Here is a 21,286-nt window from a genome sequence, read left to right on the forward strand (position 1 = left end):
CCTTCCAACCTTCTCCCAAGGCTGCTACCCGGGGTGAGTGGGGAGACTGACTTTTCAAAGGCCCTTGAAATTGCCAAGGGTCACTGACAAAGAGGTGATCATGCGGCCTGGTGAGAGAACATGTGTTGCTGGCTACCTGGCCAGGAGCTCCTTCAGAACCTGGTGACTGCACAGCCAGGGCAAAGACCTTGACGCCAAAGCAGAGTGGACTAAATATAGATTAATACATGAGATAGAGATTTAAGAGGGCCCCTCTCCCCTCTACCGTCACCTCCTCCAGATGCGAACTCTGCTCACTTTGCATTTATATTTTCCCTTCCTGATGGTGTCTTTGGGGAGCACGCGTGGGCTTTTCACCTGAAACAGCCTCTAAGCTGAAAAGAACAGGCACCACCAAATCAATTCCTCATCCATTAACAGGTTGTCTCTGTTCTTGAGACAGGCATAACCTGGTTAGACCTGTTTTGTTTGAACACTAACGTGTGAGTTGGCCGCATGCAAATGAGCCAATGTTTGTAATCCTTCATTTTATTTTTTTAAAGGGCCCGGCAGCCAATCAGAAGAGGGGGAAGTGACTTAGGGAATTCCCGGTTGGTGGCTTATTGCTTAACATCCTACAAAATGACTTAAAATTATTGTCATATGCATTTATCTTCCCTCTGATGAGGGCTCAGAAGTGATAACACCCCTGGTTTCCGATCCCAGTGGGAGCTGGCGTGCGTGCTGCCTGCTGCCCCCCTCCATTAGCCACGGCTGTTGGATTTCCCACCCAGAATCTTTAGGTAAATGAGGTAAGTCCTTATTTTTAAACCTTCTTTTGAATCTGGAATTCAAACACCTGAGTGGAAAGAGAAGGCTGCCTTGAATCGGGCGGATGAAAATAAAGCAGACTCCCTGAGGCAGCTGGCAGGAAGTGGCGCTCCCTCACCTGTGCCCAACTCCCTGGGTCTCCTTAGAACTTCATTCTGGAGGGCAGCCGGGCTACTCCGGATGGTACCTGTGGATTTCTTGTGTTGAGTCTGGACTTCCAGTCCCTGTGAATTTGGAAGCCCCCTGGTTTCCCTCTATCTGTGTGACAGAGCTGTTGCCCTGGGTTGAATTCTGAAACAAACAGGCAGTGAGAGAGAGGTGGCTCTGAGAGAGCTGGTGAAGTGATGGTTGGCTACATAGCTGTGGGGCTCAGAGCACATGTCCTCACTCTCTAGAGATGTCGCCTGTTGGTGATTTTTCTCACTCATTAGTTGTAGGGAAAGGCAGATTCATCTTCAGCATATTCTGGTGTTGAAAAATGACTGAAAACAGGCAAGGTGTGCGAATGCACACTGGAAAAAGTGGTCAGGCAGCCCAGGTGGGCAAGGGCATTGAGGAGAGCTGCCCACCTGAAAATGACTCTGTCCAGAAAAAAGGGAAAAAACCCATCAATTTTGGCAAAGAGTTTCAACATCTCGTAAGGGGACAAACTAACCATTTGTCTGTCCCATAATGGGATACTGTGACCAGACAGGCAGACGTGAGTCAGCAGCACCACATGCCTTCTAAGACTCTTTTGAGTTTGTTTGGACACCATGGAGATGGTCCCAGTGTGGACAGAACTGAGAACAGTGGAGAACTAATCTTGTAGGTAAATAACAGCCCCAAGCTGGAAAAGCGACATTTTCACCATCTGTCTTTGCCAAGCTTTAGCATACGCTCAGTACTGTGGGAACATGTGTGTTTTCAAGAGGAAGTGTAAGATTCTGTGAGTGTAAGTGGACGGGTTTCTCTGCTGGTTACCTGCACTGACCTTAGGTGCAGGGAGAAAGGCAGAGTTTGGATTCTGAGAACTTTCTGATGGAAGGTCTTGTTCAGGTATTGGTTCTGTGGGCATGAGAATGAGGGTGTGTTCAGATGGAGCATTTCAACATGTAAAAGAGGACTTGGGGACCCTGAGCTTTCATATGCTGATTCCACTGAGGTCGAGGAAAGAGTCGATTTCCAACAGGAGACGTGAAGTCGCGTTAGTAGGAAGAACTTCATGGATAAGCGATACTATCAGAAAAGGCTCTTAAGAGATTTTAAGAATGACTTTAATAGCTGCATATGGAGTTTTGCAGAAGGCTCCACTAATCCTCTTTTTGAGACCTAGAATTCTGAGACTATGAAATTACTCATCAATTCCATCTTCTTCTAATCTGAAGTTGTAGGATCACGCCATTTGCACACCAATTGCTAATGGCTCATGGATAGATTTTAAAAACAATAATGAAACAAGACACGAGGATCGCTTGGAAGTCTGTGATAACATTTGAAAAAAATAACAATTATAATGAAGACAATCCTTCTCCGTGTTGCCAAAGTATTTCACAGAGGCGTTTTAAAAGAAAGTAACTTTGAGGGAACAGCTGTGTTGTAAGTTCCCTCGCGTTACTGTTCAAGATGGTGGCATTAGCCAGGACTTTTCTAAGGCGGTTGTGTGTGTGTGTGTGCATTTGACCTGGCCCTCTATACACAAAAGATCTCAAATTCAATTCTAATTGTTCTTTTGTGTTAAAAAGAATCTATTTGTTAAATTAAAAAAATCCTTTTTTGATATTCTTTCCATTTTTTAATATATTCTGAGTTCCCCCAAATGGAACTGCTATGATCCTTTCTGGATCTCTGAGAAGCCTTACGTTCACACTTATGATTCCACGTTTATGTTCCCATTAATTTACCAACTTTACCCAGATCCTCTTTCAATATCTTTTTGACTCCTTGAGAGACTGAGACAAAATGGAAACTGAGAGGTTAAAATATTTACTCAACTGGATTCAATTAGCTGATTGGAAAGTGGGGGGAACTCACATCAGGTCTTCGGTCAGAATGTGAGTGCTTTGGGCCAAAGTTCACTCATAGGAAGTAGAAGTTAGCTTTCTGGAATCTTGTAATGTTTTACTTCCTCCTAATTGCCCCCTCTGCCCCAAATCAGGGAAATCTATCCCGGGGTTGTGCTCTGCAGAGCATCTTGATTTTCTGAAAGCCCAGTGTAAGTACCATGTTTAATGTTAAAGCATCAAGCACAGTCATAGAGGTTTGTACAAATCATTACAAAGTTATTCAGTGTTTCCCCCTCCTCCAGATGGAGTCATGCCTCAGTCCTCTCAAACAGATGTGATTTTCAAAGACATCTGGGAGATAGGGTGGGGTGGATACCAAGAATGCCATGACGGAACCTGCTAACACACTTGAGAAGCAATGCCACAGTTTTAAGGAACCAAATATAAAGTTGGAACCTGATTTTCGGTGACACCTTTGGCTGCCGTTTCAGCCCATTTCTCTTGTTAAGATCGCTCTCTGGCAGAATGGAAGTGACAATCATTTCGGTTGTGGGTGGGGCCCTGGTCGGGAGGCATGGACTTCACTGCAGGCTTGGTGTTCAGAGACCACACATTCTCCCCCTGGCTTTGTTCCTGGGTAACTGACGGAGTGCGGTGGCTTTCAGCTTAGGTGAGCCGGATCTGTGGTGGGATTGTCATCTGGAGAGAGGCAGGAAGGCAGCCATATCTTGCCAGGGTTCTCTTAAATCTGTTGTTGAACAACTAAAGAGACAGGGAAGATAATAAACTTTATTTAACATTTTCTTATCTAATTTTGAACTGAGAACAGTGGAGAATTAATCTTCTTGTTGGTAAATAATAATGATTTCAAGTAATAGGATTTGTTCTAAGGAGCAGGCAATTATGCTCTTATTAGAAATATGTGACTATGATGTGTATTTAAATTGGACAGGATTTTAAAGGGCCAGACCATTAAGCTGTGCAGGAAACACTGCAGGGGGGAAAATGGCTCCCCACAGAAGCTAATATTAGGACGGGACATATGTTCAAGCCAAATGGTACTGATGTCAGGAAGCAGAGATGTGCTGGAGTAAAAATGTCTGTGGATCCCTCAGAGTTGATAAAAAATATATTGGTCTTCAGAGAAGAAAAAAAGGTCTTTCTTTAAGACTCTTCCTGAAGACTTTCAGACTCACGCTTGGTAGCAGGAGCACAGCATGCACAAGGCAGTGTGTAGGGCAGGGCTGGGACTGGCAGCCACGAGGCCTGGGGTTCTAGCCCTGGCAAAGCTGTGTGCCCAGAGCAACACACTCTGCCTCTCTGGGCTTTAGGAGTTTGAACCCGATCCTCTTTAAGATCCATTTCAACCCTCAGATTCTGATGACTGGGGGCGACCGGCTGTGCTTAGAGGTCAGCAGGTTTAGCTTGAATCTGTGACAGCTGAGACTAGGACGGGAGATGCCCTCCTAAGGACGAAACAGGAAAGATCAGTAGGAGCCCTTCAATGGCTTCCGTAGTGTCTTCAGAATGTTGGCTAATGGGTAGACCTTGTGGAGGTACTAAGATCGGATCCCTGGAGACTATTAGGGGTATTAGTGTCTGTTCCCATGACAACATCCCATCTTTATCAATTTGCCTCATGTGTCCAAAGTGAGTGAGAGTGTAGAAATGGATGAAGCCGACTGTTCCGTGGCCACAGGGAGCAGTCAGTGTACACGAGTAGGCACTCTTCATGACGTCTTCTCTAAGACACCAGCATAGCCTGCTGAAGAGTGAACATTCAGGCACCCACAGAGTCTACTTGGTTTGTGTGGTGCTGATCAGCTTGCAGGGCTGATTGTCCACGAATTATTGGGTAGATTGGATGGCTGTGGACTCATTATTCCTAGAAGAAGTTCTGAGGGTTAATCAGAAGGGGAACATGGCTGCCGGCCCCAGGGCAGCCCAACCTGGCGACTCCGGTATTCCCAGAGGGCCTCAGCCTGTATCTGGAGAGCGGGAGCTGCAACAGGGTTGAGCGGGGTGGCCCATTTAAAGAGGCTCCGAGGATTTTAATTGGCCTTTTTTTAAAAGAGACATCCTGTAAAAATACTCCTTTGAAAACTGATTTCACTAGCGCCTGACCACACTCTGCCTTTGGTTTGTTTTATGGGGCTGGGCCCCTTGTTCTGGTTCATTGGATTCACATTATCTCCTCTCTTCCAGTCTCCCCCACATCCTGGCCTTCAGAGCCTCCTTCTCTTCCTTTCTCAGAAGGATCTTAATCATTATTAAGGGTATCTCACTGTTTATTTCAAATAGGGCCAGCGTAGGCGTATTCAAAACATACTTTCTGAAGAAAACAAAGCCAAAAATAAAAAGAAGCCCAAATGCCTATTATAATATTGTGATTATTGGACTGTTAGATCACCTTTTAACCCCACCATTTTAACATAACTACTCATTTTTACTTCTGTATGACCTTATCCAGATGCACACTTTCTTTGATGTTGTTGTAATTGTGGTGAACTTAAAATTTCATATTCTGTCACTTCCTCCGCACTCTATATCATAGACACACACACACACAAAATCCTGGGGGCTGGAGCCTTGTTGGTTCAAATGTGGAGTTAAGAAATTTCAGTTGCCCTGCCAACCCTTTCTCAGCCTGCTGCAAACTTCCTCCAGAGTACCCTTGAGTCTTTCTTGGAATAGAAAGAAGTCTTCTACTTTCGTATATGACAATGGAGCTTGGAGAATATGGCTGTCTCATAAAGATCATTTTGGGATCCCTCTTAGGAACCTTTAAACAAAATTCCCTCAGGAGAGCTAATGATATATTCTGGTGGATGCGGTAGGTGGGGTCTGAAAGATGAAGGTATTTTCAGCCGTGTCTTCCTGGTGGCTACTGACAAGACTTGTTTTGTCTCTGCGGTGGGTTTTAGATTTGGCCCCAATTCAGCCTCTGTCTCAATTATGTCCAGTTAGAAAATCTGAGCGCACCTAACTCACCTTTCACCCATCTTAACTCCACTGACCAGAGGGCTGTGGGTTGAGAAACGCTGGTGAAGAGCAGACTTTGGCTGCTTATGTATCTGAAGGGGCAGGAGGCTATGAGTTTTTGTTGCCTGGAAGCAGCTGAATGTGGTGCAAAAAATACTGGGTTTAGAGTCAGAACAGCTGTGTTCAAATGTGACTCTGCTGCTGAGTAGCCAAGTGATTTTGGGTGAGTTATGTAAGCTCTAGAATCTCAGTTTCCTCATCTGGGAAATGGGGTTAATGACTTTTGCACCGGGCTGTCGTAAGGATTAAATTAGACAAAGAACCTGAAAGCAATGGGGCAAATGTTTGTGAATAAATGATTAGTAATTTGTGGAGTGGAAATTGAGGGTAAATCCCTAACATGGGTGTCTTCAGTGAGTGTCTGTTGCGTTGGAGTAGATGAATAGTTCTGGGATTTTGTTCTTCTAACGACTGACGTTGGTTTTATACTGTGACCCTGGAAAGACACACAACAGGGGTCTCTTCCCTGGGGAAGGTGGGCAGCAGGGAGATGAGGTCGACCACGTCGACAGTGGACCTCCAGATTGAGCCTTGTCTTGAGCTGACTGCAAACTGCAAACCATGGGGGTTCCGTGGAAGACTTGGGGTGAGTACACAGCATCTTGATGCTGCCAGATAGGAGTCTCAGAAGAAACTGGTCCCCTCCAGGTAGTTCTGTGACTACTGCCAGCCCCTCACTCCAGATGTCCACTGACCACTGCAGCTAAGGCATTACCCTGGGCACTCTGGAGGTTTTGAAAAATATTCATACTTAACTTACTTTTCCAAGACACTGTCAGGTCTGCCTCCTGGTAAAGTGTTCAAGTGAGGCTTCTGGCCACATAGACGTGGTTTCTAGAGGCTATTTGAGTTGAACAAGCTGTCTTTGCTATAAAACAGCACGGGTTCCTAACCCAGGATCCAAGGGTCTGTTGGTGTCCATGGAGAGAATTAAGGGGGTTTGTGAACTTGGATGTGAAGAAAGCACATTTTTATTTTCAGTAATCTAACATTCAGTAATGTTGAATCTAGAATTCAACATTTTCTTTCAATGCAAATATAGGCAAAACATCCACAGGAGCATTAGTTGTAACTGTGACTGTCACCAAGAAAAGTGACATTTTCATATCACATCACACTTGTTGCAGAATGTCTCAAAGTATCGATATTCCCCACTTCACTGATGTCATGGAGGGTATTAGATCTGCACTGGATATTCTTATCTGGTGTTAATAAAGAAGCACATATATTATTATGACATCACACACCTATTTTAAAAAGAATTTGATCATTGAATTTCAATATAAACTTCCCTTCTAATCTTTTGTAATTTAAAAACATTTTGAAGAGAGGCCCTTGGGCCTCACCAGATCGCAATATTGGTCCATGGTATAAATAAAAGGCTAAGAACCCCTAGTTTCTAGCATTTTCTCATTCAGGGCCAATGAAATGACCTCTGACCAGCATCAGCTAATAGATGGTCTCTGTCAAAAATAGGGCTCTGTGTTCTTCCCACTCATTGTTCCTGCTTAGGGGCAGCTTTGGAGTTGTGGAGGGACCTTGGCATGATGAAGATAATGACAATAATAATAATCGTAATAATGGTAATAATAGCTAACACTTGTTGAGTGCCTGCTGCAAGCCAGGAGCTATTACAGACAAGTTCAATGTCATATTTTGTTTAATGCTTCCAGCTACTTCAGGAGTCATTCGTGGGGCAAAGACAGAAAATCCCCCTCACCCCCCAACCTTGGTGATAGACATCGGGGCAGGTGAAGGTAGAGGATGAGGCCGACCTCCTGGACAGGACCTGTGTCCTGGGTTCGCATCCTGTGCAGCAGCTCAGGGCCCCACACTTAGAGAGGCCCTGTGCTTTGAAAAAAATCCTTACTTGCTTATTTTGCCAAAACACTATAGGGTCTGCTTCTTGATAAATTGAACGTTCTCTGTGGCTGTCTTGAAATTCTTAACACGTTTTGAACAGGGGGCCCCACATTTTCTTTTATACCCTTCCCTGCAAATTCTGTAGCTGGGCCTACCCCCGGCTGTGGAGAAATGTTTGAATACATGACAACTCCCCATGCTGGAAGCAGCTGTGCAGAGCCCCTGCCCGTTGTCACCTTGCTCGCCCAGCTGACCTCGGGTGGAAAGCTGCAGCCTGTTGAGGAGGGATGTTGTTGCTTTTGAATTGGTGAGTTTCATAATTTTGTCTGAGCATCAAAGGTTTCCTCCGAAGCAACTAGAGGAATGGCTGAATAATCAGCTGAATAATTGACTCCTTGGAAAACCTTTCTGGTAGGAGCTGCTTGCCTTGCTGATGGGTTTTTTCACTTTTCATTTTCCAGAGGGCTTACTCCATAGACCAGTGAGCTAGGAGAAGCCTTGCAAAGTGTGCTCTGGAAGGGAAAAGGAGACCCAGGGTGCCAAGAGTCTCCCGTTCTAGCAGGAAGGCGCTGGAAAGGAACGCAGCCTTCCTGCCAACTGCCGTGCAATGATTATCTGTACAAAAGAAAACCCTACTTCTTCTAAAAAGGAGATCCTCTAACTTGTGAGAAAATTCAGACATTATTTGCTTCGTAAGCTGCAAAGATGATAACAGAATAAGCCGTATGAGGTGCTGTCTGTCTTTTACAGTTACGTTTTTACAAACTGTTCAAAGGTTTCAATCAGGGTCATGGATGCGGTGGGCAAGGGGGAGAACGTTCCTGGATTTGTTTGTCAGAGTGATGGAATTCTGGCTACTGGAATGACACATCCACAGTCTTTCTCTTGTCGGTGTGCCGTCCACAACACACTGCTCTGTTGTCAGGACCCACCTGTGTATGATGGCTCAGACCTCAGGTGCTCTTCCAAAGGGGCCACAGTTTCCCCTTAATTTTTCAACAGTTTTTCCTTGTTATTAACTCTGCTCTTTTATCATGGCTAATAAGTCTGAGGTGGCTTCAGGCAGCCAAGCCCAACCCCTGAGTCAATCTGGGCCTTTCAACAGGAAGCCAGACTGAAGTTTTGACAGACGGGTCTGAGAGGCCGTGAACTGATGCTTCTGGAGCACCTGTGCTGACGTCCGCTGAAGGGAACTTTCCTATCAGGATTCAAGTGTGCTTAGTATGCCTCCTGCTCACATTTAGCAGGGAACTTATAGGAGCTATGCTTAAAGGATCTGAACTTTCAAAATAAAAGTATGAGGTCCTAGGAGATGTCCTCCTCTTTAGAAACACAAAGATCCACTTTCAAAGCTACGAAGAAGGATGTTGCTCTTCTCCCCCACCCGAGACATTTACTATAATGTATCCAGTCCATTTACTAGCTCTGTGTCTCTGAGTAAGTTGCTTAACTTCTCTGTGCCTCCTCATCTGTAAAATGAGGATAAAATAACCAATGTTGGGGGTTATTGCAAAGATTAAGTGAGATAATTTCATGCAAAGCCTAGCTCAATTCTTTGCACATCGTGAACACGCAATAAATATAAACCCTCCTCATCATCACAGTTTTGATGGTTGTTTTGTAATTACACAGTCTGTGAGATTCCAAATTGGTGTCTGTTGATCTTTCCGCGGCTGAATCATCTCGGTCTTTTCCTGGGAAGAAACTTGAGTCTCCAAATGGTCAAATCCATTGTCCCAGTCCATCCCAGCCCCTCCCTGGCTCCAGTCCCCGCCTCTCCCTCCCTCTACCCTTTCCGAATTCCTGTGCAGTTGGTCTTATTTATTTTTCAGTCAACTGAGGGTGTCATTAAGCCCTTTATTTTTCCGGCTGCCCGCTTCTCTGTGGAGGCACTTCTCTCCCTGCGCTGCTCAGACAAGAATGCCTGGGAACGCTCAGCCAGGCGTATCCCTCCGCGGTCGGAACACTCTGTTCTTTTTATCTTTTTTTTTTAAAGATTTTATTTTTCTTTTTTCTCCCCAAAGCCCTCCAGTACATAGTTGTGGGTTTTTAGTTGTGGGTCCTTCTAGTTGTGGCATGTGGGACACCGCCTCAGCATGGCCTGATGAGCGGTGCCATGTCCGTGCCCAGGATCCGAACTGGCGAAACCCTGGGCCACCAAATCGGAGTGCGGGAACTTAACCACTCGGACACCGGCCGGCCCCCCAACCCTGTTCTTAATGCTCCTTGAGAAGCGGCATTTCCCAGGCCTTTCCCGCTGTCGTGACTCCCCACTGAGCCAGTGGCCTGGTGACGCTGAAGGTCCGACATGAGGGAAAGCTGGGAGGGTGGGAGCCTGGGGGAACGCTGCGCCTTGCCCGTGTCCGCTGATTTCTTCTCAAGGCTTAAAACGAGACAGCAAGAGACTTCTGTGTGTGTGTGTGTTGAAGGCTGGGTGATGATGCCATTGCTTAATTGGTGTGGTCATGATCTCCACTCGAGTGATTTATTTAGCTCTTTGTGACACTTTTTGGCTTGCGCTCATCACGTGATATTGACAAACTGATGAGAAATGAGGGTGTGATGATGCTTGCATTAATGCAGTAATCACACCTTGAACATCTGAGGTCCTTTCCACCTGGGACCCGGGACCTCAAGTCACTTGCCAGGACGTGAGCAAGTATACCCAGCTAGCCCTTGAGGTAGGTGTGGAGCCTGCTGGGAAAACAATGGTCCAGGGACTGAGGGCTTTCCAGTTATGCTTGCGGCCCAGGGCTGGACATGGGACGTCTGTGAGAGAAGCTGGACTGAGATTCAGGCATGCTGAGTCTCTGCTTTTGGAGGTAACCCGTAGACCACACCTACTCCCTGAACCATATTGACTTTCGGAAGTCAACCGTCTGGAAGAGTATGGTTTGGGGTTTTGATCCTATCCTGGCAGCCCCTTCTCTGCCCTTGTTAATCTGATTCATGATCTTAACCTGGGCTGGCTGGAGGCTAGCCATGTCATTCTGCAGATCTTGGACACCCCTCAGCACCCTCACAGAGCCAGCCAATGGAAAAGTACAGTGTCTCCTGGCTTCTTGGCCCTGCCAGCTCTGGCTGGACGATGGATACCTCCTTTTCTTCTGAGGGAGTGGGAGGGCAGCAACCAAACTGAAAGCACAGGTTTTTCTTTGGTTTTTATAGGAAAACAAATTGGCATGAACTCTCAGTCGAACCAGCTCAGGCTGTTTGGGCAGATGCCTTTCTTTGCTTTTTTCTGTTTATTTTCCAACAAATCAATGCTTAACTGAGTTGTTATCAGAGCAGAGAAACAGGTGCAAAAAAATAACTTTGCTGCCAACTCAAATGAGAAGGTAGAGCTTATACCCTCTGGGAGGTATTCAGAAGACAACAGAAGCCCCTGCCAGCAACTGAATTAACAGCTCTGTTGACGGTGGGTTTATGTTAACCTACTCCTAACCCTCCAACACATAAACACACCATTGTCTCAGGGAGACACGTTCCACCATCCAGACAAGCGACTGCTTTATTTTGTCCTGAATGGAGGTTGGTTTTGGCTGAGGCTGCTTTGTGAAACCCAGGGGTATCACCCTGTTTGCCAACAGCGTGTCTCAGTAAGGGGGCTGCTAGAGAGAAGAGGATCAGTCTTGTGTTTAAATGTGGTCAAGTTCCTTCCAATACCAGAGCAGGTAACCTGGCTCTCTCTGCCCTTCTCCACTCTGCCCCCAGCAAGAGGTGGGGAATGAGCTCAGATGACTTCGGAGTGACCATGGTGTTGGAAGTGGCGTCCTTGCTGGATAGTCTGTCAGGGCCAGGCAGCATCTGGGTTTTGTTCACTATGGTATCCCCAGCACTGAGCTAGAGCCCAGCGTCTAGTACACATTCAATAAGTACATATTAATTGGAGGGAATGAGTACATATTTTCACTAGCGGGACTAGCTTTTCTTGGTGGTCGTTTCTCTCCACTGAAGGCTAAGACACCAATCTTCTTGGGTCTGAGGACTAAAATCCAGGGTGGTTAAGAAATCCTTTGAAGGGCTACGGTGGGGTGGGATTGGGTCAGGGGTGACTCAGCCAGCCATGAGATCTCTTGATGGACGTAGTCAACACAAAATTCCTCTGCAAGTGCTGTGTCCTGAGGCTGGGTCGGTTTGCTCGACCTTCAGAGACTCACACTTGTAAGTGGCTGAGCGTTGTTTGAATGTTAAAAATTTCGTGGCGCTGAGCATTAGGATCTGCTCTATTTCAAGTTGGCAAATAATATAGGGATAGCGTCTCCACAGATGGATTGGAGCTTGAGTTCTCCAGACGGATTGTGTTGTCTCTGACTTTACAAGGATTTCTTAGAATTTGTGGGTGTTTTCTTCTAGGCTGATCTCTCCTGGAGTTAGTTATCTTGTTGTAGGAAATTGAGGGAAGGCAAGTAGGAAGTTCTCAATGTGAGAATGCTTACGGACTGGTTGAGGGAGGGTTTTAGAAATGTAGATTCTGAATCAGAGGTGTGGAGTGGGACCAGGTTAACCCCTCCCAGGTGATGGTGATACCAGCGGTCCATAGACCAAACCTTGAGAAACACCTATATGGCCTCTTCAGCCAAGGAGGGAAATAAACATGGTAAGAGGAATCCCGAATTCTCCAGTCCCCATAACTGGGCCTTTCTGACCTACAAAGACCTACAGTTGTACAAAGGAGTGAGGCCTGGTTTTCTTGCTATACGTTCTTTACTTTATGATTATTTGGTTTTAGAATAGAGAGTGGGGATTAGCGGGGAGACAGATACTGAGGGTCAGGGTGGTGGGGAAAATGATGAATTCTTCACTGCATGGCCAAACAGAGGTCCAGAACGACCCTGCTGGATTCAGCATGGTTCCTACTTCAGCGGCCGACGGAGAGGGCAGTGGGGCTCTCCCTGGTATCACTGTAGGGGAGCAAGGCGATGCCCATGCCCAGTAAGAGAGCAAGACCAGCGTCTCTCAGGCCTTCTCTCATAGGTTGAGTAAGCTTGTCTCCCAATTCTGACCCCACTACAAAGTTTTCTTTAAATATCAATCCAAAATGAGTGCAAGAGAGATTTTTTAAAGATGATGGTGTCCGTGGATCTGGAGGGATCAATGGATGGTCTTCAGAGGGCCTGGGGCTCACAAAACACGTGCAAAACCAAGAGTGGATGTGCATTTTTGGTAGGAGAGTTCTAGTTTCTGTTGAGGTCTCAAAAGGCTCTGTGACCTTTTAAGATTCAAAGCTTCCCTATTCTTAGTTTGTCATATCTGAATGGGATTGATAAAGGCCCCGGGGGTCATGTAAGGAAATCTTGGCTTTTGATCAAATTTGGTGGCTGTCTGCTGTCCGTGTCTGTGTCTTGTCTGGGTCTGGCACCAAGAATGATAAAGATCAGCATAATATGTACATTTCCAAGTGGCTTATTGTCAGAAAAAGTGTATCTACAACGGGTCAACACTTGGCCTTCCAATACTGCATCATGGCTCGTGAAATGTCATGAAAGCCCAGGATAGCACCTCAGATGTTGCTCCTGGGAACGTGAAATGTCTGTTTCAAAACACACTGTGAGGGTAAGAAATTACCTGTGATGTAATCCCGAGAGGATCCAATACATTCCCCAAGCTGGATTCACATTTTGATTCATTTGAAAAACAGGAATTATTGTCTGCGTTACGTTCAGTTAGATTTCCCATGTATGTGAATTTGCCTTTCTCCTGCTGGGAGTAGGTCTACTGAAATGACAGTCATATTGAAACAGGAAGTCAGTAAGCCATTGCAACATCCTTAGGGCAAACACTGTGAATCCACCTGCTGGTAACTTTGATTAAGGACCGAGAATGGTCTGGATATCCCTGTCATCCCCAAAGTAATTATTTAAAATGTCTAATTGCTCCTCTGGCGGGACGAGTGAAAATACCCACAAGGCAGGCAGTTCCGTGGTGGTTTGGGGATGATGTGGTTGAATGAACAAAGGAACCGGGCAGAAGGCAGACCATGGCTCTGACTCTCGGTGCCCTGGGGCTGGGGATGCAGAAGGTAGGCACAGACTCTGCTTAGGGTCTCTCTGTGGCCCTGACAGCCCCCAGGGCATCTTCACCCTCACAGCAGGAGCAAACCATGTTTTGTGGCCTGAGGTCTAATTCGGATGAAGCGTAAATAATTGTAGACCAGTTTGTTTCTAAAACATATATTAAAAAAAAAAACTTCATTGAGTCACAGGGAGAAAATTTATATTCTATATGTATGGGTGCGTATCTATGTGTATATACATATGTATGTTATGTGTACGTATATTATATACACATAGATCTGTTTTAATGGCTAAAAGAGTATCATGGATAAAACTGGTCCAGCTTTTGAATCACTAACATATTCCTACCTGAGCATATCTTCTAAGTGGCAAAATGAAGGCTATTCTTTCCTCCTCAAAGGAGCTCTTGGATACACTGGGGAGGGGCGGCCTCAGGTTACTCTGGCAAAGAAGGGAAGGGTCTCAATTTAGGTCCCTAAGTTCCCAGGGTTTCTTGCTGGACAGTCCGATTTTGACTTCTCTTCCAGCTCCAATTCTTGCTAAGCTGTGTGACCTTGAACAAGTTACCTAACTTCTCTGAGCCTTAGATAGGCCATCTGTGAAATGACATAATGCCTTATAGAGTTATTGTGAGTATTGACTGAGATAATGCATTTAAAACTATTAGCACAGAGCCAGCACATTTCAAAGGTTCAATAAGCCCTAGATACTATAGTATAGTTATTATTATTATTATTATTTTTTGGCATTAGGTCCTGGGTCTCAGCAGACCCACCGTGGAGCGAAGACGAGCTTCCCTCCAGCTGACAGGTGCAAGCTGGGCTGCGTTTGTCTCCGCTGGCAGGTCCGTCTTTCTCTTTAAGAAGAGAGGCGAGTTGAGCTGTCCGCCTTTGCTGGATCCTGAGCCTGGGCGGGTGTCCCGGGCCCTGGCGTGCATGGATCCAGCTCCCCACCAGAGTCCCAGGGGTGCCTCCTTCCCCTCGCTTCTTTGTCCCTATTGGCTCAAGTCCCAGACCCTGCTCTTTGCAGGAATGGAGCATTCCTGGTGCTGAGGGGCCCTGTAGATAGAGAAACCCTCTGACCACACTCTGCCAGGAGCTCCCATTTCAGACGTGCTGCTCTCCTTTGCACCTGCAAACCACCGTGGGATGTGGGAGTGCACTGCCAGGGCGGTAGCCAGAGCCTGCAGAGAGTGCCCTCCCACTGCCCCTGGCGGCCGGGCACAGGGCGTCTGCGGGGGGGGAAGGGGGGCAGGAGGGATGACTTTCAGATCCTCGAGCAGGACCATGCCCAGAGGGCGCAGCACGGCTTCTGTGACAGGGACTGAGAGATGCTGGTCACAGCTCAGCCTAACGGCGCGAACACACAGCAGCCCAGAATGGGGGTGGGGAGGCAGGAAATTCAGCCCTCGGCTCGCCTGTGCCAGCTAGCCGGGATTGCAGAATATCGAGTAGACGGTAGAGGGTAGAGGTCTTGCTTGAAATAAACTTGGTCCTCCATTTCCTCCTTGGAGATTGAGCAAAATAATAGTAACATAATAAATAACAATTACTATTATTATAAAAACCAGCTAACGTTTACCAAGAACTTACTGTGTGTCAAACGCTTTTCTAATCATTTTACAAGTGTCATCTCATTTTGTCTTTCAACCACCCTTTTCATATCATCCCCATTTTATAAATGAGGAACACGAGGGCTAGAGAAGTTGAATTCCTCGCCCACGCTTGCCCCATCAGCACACAGGCACAGCTGGGATTCAAACTGTGGCTGTCTGACTCCAGAGCCTGGAGCTCCCAACCATTACACTATCCTGCCTCTGAAGGGTCTACCCCCACCCCAAGGATGCCCCCGAAGCCAGCCAACACAGTTGAGCAACCCGGGGGCAGACCCTATAATAATAGCTAAGATTTCTTGGGCACTTGCTGAGTACGAGCTATGTGAGGAATTCACAAATAGTTGCATTTAATCTGAACATCAACTCCGTTTTTTGTCATATGGGGAAACTGAGGCTTTAGAGAGGATTGTATTTCCCCAGGGTCCACGCAGCCCGCGAAGGGGCACAATCAAGATTTCAACCCTCGCCATCTGAGTGATGACCTCTTACTCTTAAGAGCTGCCCTCACGAGACAGAGCGAGTTGGGGCTGGGTTTGGAGCTCCTCACACCTTGAAGATGTCCTTTCAACTCAGATGGAGTGAGATCCAGTCGCTGTGGCTGGGCCTCGTGCTCTCTTGTTTGTGCCACTGAGAGGCCCCCGAAATGTGGGATTCTTAAACTTCACAATCAGGCCAAGTGCTCCGCGGCCCCCCATCCCAACTATGCATGGTGCTGGTTGAGCTGGCGGTGCTGGGAGGAATCCAGCCTCAGTGACGGCCTGGAGGAGGCGTGGGCTCAGGGACGGTCCAAGCCCTTAGCAACTTAGGGGGCTGTGGGAGCTGCTGTTTCACCTGAAACTGCCCGTTAACAAAATGGGAAACAGAGAGTGACCTGTCTCTCCCACCACGACAGGCTGTGGCCACCCCAGCACAACACAGTGCTGCAAAAATGGGTTTCGGATTGGCCAAACCCTAGGGACCCATCCTTTGCTAGGAAGTTGCTGCCTAAGGTCAAACAGGCCCTGGCTGGCAGCCTGGTGTGGGGTTCCTGTCGCGTCCCGTGGCCTGCTGGGTAGCCTGCCGGGCTCCCCCTCTTCAGATAAGGAGCAGACTTCTGTCTCCAGAGCTGTTGGTCTTAGAAACGACGTCTTGGGCGCATGTGAAAGCCTGGACAATCAACGGCCCGGAGTCCAATACAGTTCCTCTGATGTTCCGACACACGAAGGGAGGATCAGAGAATGTAGATGAAAGCATTCCTGGATAATCCACAGTTCATCACTCTTTGGGTTTGAAATAAAGTGTATAGATGTTTTTGTGTGTGTGCAGGGTTTTTTTTTTTTTTTGAGGAAGATTAGCCCTGAGCTAACATCTGCTACCAATCTCCCTCTTTTTGCTGAGGAAGACTGGCTCTGAGCTAACATCCGAGCCCATCTTCCTCTCCTTTATATGTGGGACGCCTACCACAGCATGGCGTGCCAAGCGGTGCCATGTCTGTACCCGGGATCCGAACCAGTGAACCCCAGGCTGCTGAAGCGGAACATGAGAACTTAACCACTGCATCACCGGGCCGGCCCTGTGTGTGCAGTTTTTAATAGCCCAAGTAACAGCTCACACTGTATTCCAAGAATATGTACCACCTGGGAAAAGACAAAATTGGCCCCGATACCCGGCACATTTTCTTCAACCTCCACATGGGAGGCAATTACTCTGCGTGTACCGGGCACTGTGCTGGGGGCTTTACAGCTGCTTAGCTCGTTTAGTCCTCCAGCAAGCCTAGGCTAGGTGCTAACGCCATGCCAGTTTCCCAGGACAGGAAATAGCACCTCAGAGAGGTTAGGGGACAACCCAAGGTCACCACACCAGCAAAATCAAAGCCTGAGCTGTGGCCTCCACAGGCTCCACTTCTAACCGGTGTCCTCAACTGGGGCGACCTGGCTCTAGGGGACATTTTGGGGGGTAGGTTGCTGCTGGCATCTGGTGGCTAGAGGCCAGGATTGTGGCTGAACATCTGCCACGCAGGGACAGTCCCCTGAGCAAGAAGCATCTCAGCCCAAACTGTCAGTCGTTCAGCGGTGGAGAGACTGTGCTTTTCATCTGGCCCGAGCGGATGAGCGTCACCCGCAGACTCCCCCGTGAGCTGGAGACAAAGATGAGCAAGGCCTTTCCCAGCTCGCTGTTCACTCGAAGGCGCAACCATTCTTACTTGGGCTCTGAATTCGATTTTAGTCCTGGAAGAAGTAAAGTGTGCCAGATAGAGAAACTCCTGAGAACTGATGTTTAAAGAAAGAAAAGGAAACTGAGTTTTACTGAGGGCACGTGTGCTGGCGCCAGATGCGGTACCTTTAAATCCACGATAGTATTAGGTTGGAGGAATCGACGTCCTCTGCCCCCAATTCCCAATTTGAAACCAGTGAAGAAACTGAGGCTCAGAGAGGTTAATATACGCAAGGCTACACGGCACAAAGACCCTGGATTCTAACCCAGGCCTCAGGCTCCAGTCCACTTCACATACTTGAAATATGTATCCAGGAAATAATGACAGTGATGCCAGAGGAGAAGTAGGAAGCCCAACGAGGAGCATGAAATAATCCGCCTGCTTTTCAATGAAAAGGAGCGCTGCGTGCCGTAGAAAGTCTATATTAGCGCACATGTGGGGGAGTTGGTCACAATAATGCTTTTCTTTACAATTCTAAGGCACTTTTCTTATTATCTGATCTTCTCAAGAGTCTTATGAAGCTGTGGGGGGGGGGGGCGCGGTGCGCAAATGTCCTCCTTTGACACCTGAAGAAGTGGGCCTCAGAGGAGGAAGGACCTGGGGACAGGCTTTGGGCCTTCTGGGCCCACCCTGAGGCACCATCCACGCAGCGCCACGCTGGGCTGGAGACGCTGACCTTCTTTCCACACAAGCCTGGGTGAGCTCGGCGAACTCTGACTCACTGAGGGTTGAGCCGCATACACTCTTTTATGAGTGGTGGCCACTTACTGTGCCCTGCAAAAGGGCACCTCGCCGTGCTGAATGCTCTCCCTACGAAGGGGGTGCCAGCGGGGAGCACGTTCCTGCACGCAGGCCAGCCTCTTGGGGGCCCAGTGGCGAAGGGGCAGCTGTGACCTCGTAGGCCTGAAGGCTTCTCTGTGGTTGAGGGTAGTTCTGGATGCCCCCAGGAGGTTATGGTGAGAAATGATGTCTGCACTGAGGAAAGGGGCTTGTGAGCACTGGTCACAAGCGGAGAATTGGCCCACGTGGTCCTGTGACATTGATCGAATTCTTTTTTACTGCCCACTGAGCTCTCTACATGCACGACCTCATTAGATTCTCACAGCCCTTTGAGTTTGGGGCCGTTCCCATTTTACAGGTGCGGAAAGTGAGGATCAGAAAGTTGTTGCCCAGACAGCCTTGGAACTTGCTCGCGCAGTGGGCATGGCAGCTGGGATGCGAGCGCGCCTCTCCCCAGCTCCGAGGCCGCTGTGCTGAGCCTGCACACGGCCCTGTCTTCTGGTTTTTGGAAGTGGTGAGCAGAAGCCAGGAGCTGACTGAGAAGGTAGCTCATGGCTGGCCCAGGCCGGTCTTCCTTCCACGGAAACAGCCACTTTGAAACAGTCCTGCAGGCAAATCCTTGTGAAAGAATTTCAGGGAAGTCTTGCCCGCCGACCCCCCCACCCTCCCCCAGCCTGAGGGCCCATCCCTCTGCACAGATGGGCTGGGCTCTGAGCTTCAGCCTTTTCGGGGTTAAACAGTAACCTTTCTACTGCTTGTGATTGAGCAAATGCTGGCAAGGAGCAAGCCCAGCCTTGAGCAAACAGGAGACTGGCCGTACTCCCTCCCTCCCCCAGCCACCCCTCTGGGGACGTGGAGTTCTCCTTTGCCTTGAAGTCCCCTGTCTGATTTCTTAGCTTCGGGCAATTGCTCTAGAAAGCTGGATGGGAAAAGGCTCCGTTATTGTGAAAAAGAGAGCAAGGTTTGGCTTGAGTTGTTCTTCCTTCTCTGAGGGTGAGAATCAAAGAGGTGTCTGGAAGGAAACTTAAGAATCAATTTGGTCCCCTTTAAATTTTCGCCTGGGGAAACCGAGGCCCATGGTTGTTTCCAGTTCGGGTTATCCACAAGGTAGTGACTCTCCTCAATATAACACCTGCTATGCACTCGCATCCTACTTTGTGCCAAGTGCTCAAGGTGTAGAAACTCATTTAATCTCCAGCCAAGGCGCCTGGTAGGTCTGACGATCTGCATTGTGCAGTGTGCGTATGAGGGAACTGTGCTCAGAGAGGTTAGTGACTCGTCTGGGTTCCTACTCACCTGAGCCAGTAAGTGGGAGAGCTTGGAATCAACCCCAGTGCTTTCTGGCTTCAAAACTCTTCCACATGGTGCCACCACAGAGACCCCAGTGCTCCCATCTTCCCGCGTGGTGGTCTGTTATGATGCTCATCATTCCAATCTTGTCTTTCCTCCTCCACCTTCCACGCAGGCTGGATTCAGACCTAATTATTTGCCAAACAACCATGATGATGATGATGATGTTAATAATCACTGTGAATGCTCCTGTCTAGCCTAGTTCAATTCTTAATTTCCACTCTCTCCCCGGTGCCTAGAACAGTGCCCAGCTCACTGTAGGGCTTGTGAATCTTTGTTGAATACGTGAAAACCTGAATGAATGTCTGTGCCTTCCCCACACCCCTTTTCTCCCTGCTCAGGCCCCACACAGAGCCAGAGGAGCGGTAGCTAAATTAGAGGAAGGGTTTTAAAGCCTGCAACTGCTCTGGGTGGGTAATTTCAATCCTGGGGACATTGGTGACACCTGAGGATGCAAGTTTTCTGCAAAACAGGCAGAAAAATTTTCATGATCTGCTGCTATAAAGCTGGCTTCCCCTCCCCACCCCGACATTTCGAAAGAGCAAGTTACCTTTCAAGACGGTGGGTAATGCTCAGGTGCCTTCTGAAACAGGCTGCTCTTCTTTTGAATGATTGAACGTACTTCTGGGGCTTGAGTCTGACAGGTGGGGAGAGCCCAGCTGGAGGGTAGGAATATTATAGATGGTGGAGGATTGAAGCAAATACCTTTGAAGTATAAAATTTTTATGTTGGGCCTAGTCATTAAATTTTGGCGTGCTCTGCTCTGGCAGCCCTGATTCAGTTCCCAGGTGCTGAACCACACCACTCGTCTGTCAGTAGCCATGCTGTGGCGATGGTTCACGTAGAAGAACTAGAAGGACCTACAACTAGAATATACAACTATGTACTGGGGCTTTGGGAAGAAAAAAAAAAAGAGAGGAAGATTAGCAACAGATGTTAGCTCAGGGAGACACTTTCCCAGGAAAAAGAAAAATTCAAACAGGCCTGTGGAAGAAAGTCTCCTCTCCCGGGTTCTACATGAGAAAGCGAGCTTCAGACTGAGACAGGCACCTTGGGGTCAGCTCGAGGCTTGTGCTTTCCCCAGGTCTCTGAAAAGAGTGGGAAAGCTGGTCCGAATTTTCACCGGGAGGGATGAGAAGAGGCAGTGTCTTGTCAGAGAAAGCAAGTGACTCCTGATATTATCACGGAGCCAAATCCTTGGGGAGCTCTGGCTCAGGTACGACCCAGGGCCTCTGACATCAGCGCGTCCCGAGGCAGGTATCTGTGCTGAGCGCTCACTGGGTGCCTGGTGCGGGTTGCTTGGGTGTGTTGGGATGCGAGCATGGCTGGGTTCTGCTCAGGGTTCCTGCACTGGGGGCCAGGCCCAGGCTGCCAGCTTGGATTAGTGTTGACTGCAATTCCACTTTAAATGAAGGCTTCTAGGCATTTTCGCTTTTGTAAAAGAAAAAAAAAAAAAAAAAACCAAACGTGGCTGCTGGCCAGACTCGCCCTGTGAGCAGGTACTGCATTTTCCTCCCGCTTCATTCCCGATCAGAGATTATTCATTTATGAATGGGTGGCTGTAAAAACTTGCCTCATACATATGAAAATTGAACCTGGAAATTTTTAATTGCCAGGGAGTTTTGCTTTT

General features: G+C 47.8%; 1 protein-coding gene across 4 annotated transcripts in view; it reads left to right on the plus strand.

The window, feature by feature from the left end:
• Positions 1 to 545: 545 nt before the first annotated feature.
• EHF (ETS homologous factor) overlaps positions 546 to 21,286 on the plus strand; it is a 40,200-nt gene continuing 19,459 nt past the window's right edge. Inside the window, exon 1 of one of the 4 annotated variants that reach the window (XM_014851059.3) lies at positions 546 to 791. The gene's annotated coding sequence lies outside the window, so the exon portion shown is untranslated. Of the gene's footprint in view, positions 792 to 3,409; positions 3,466 to 20,760; positions 20,873 to 21,286 lie in introns of those variants that run through there. The other 3 variants (XM_014851058.3, XM_014851055.3, XM_014851056.3) reach the window with 3 other exon arrangements.

This window comes from Equus asinus, chromosome 17, assembly GCF_041296235.1.
Source record: "Equus asinus isolate D_3611 breed Donkey chromosome 17, EquAss-T2T_v2, whole genome shotgun sequence".
Lineage (NCBI taxonomy): Eukaryota > Metazoa > Chordata > Mammalia > Perissodactyla > Equidae > Equus > Equus asinus.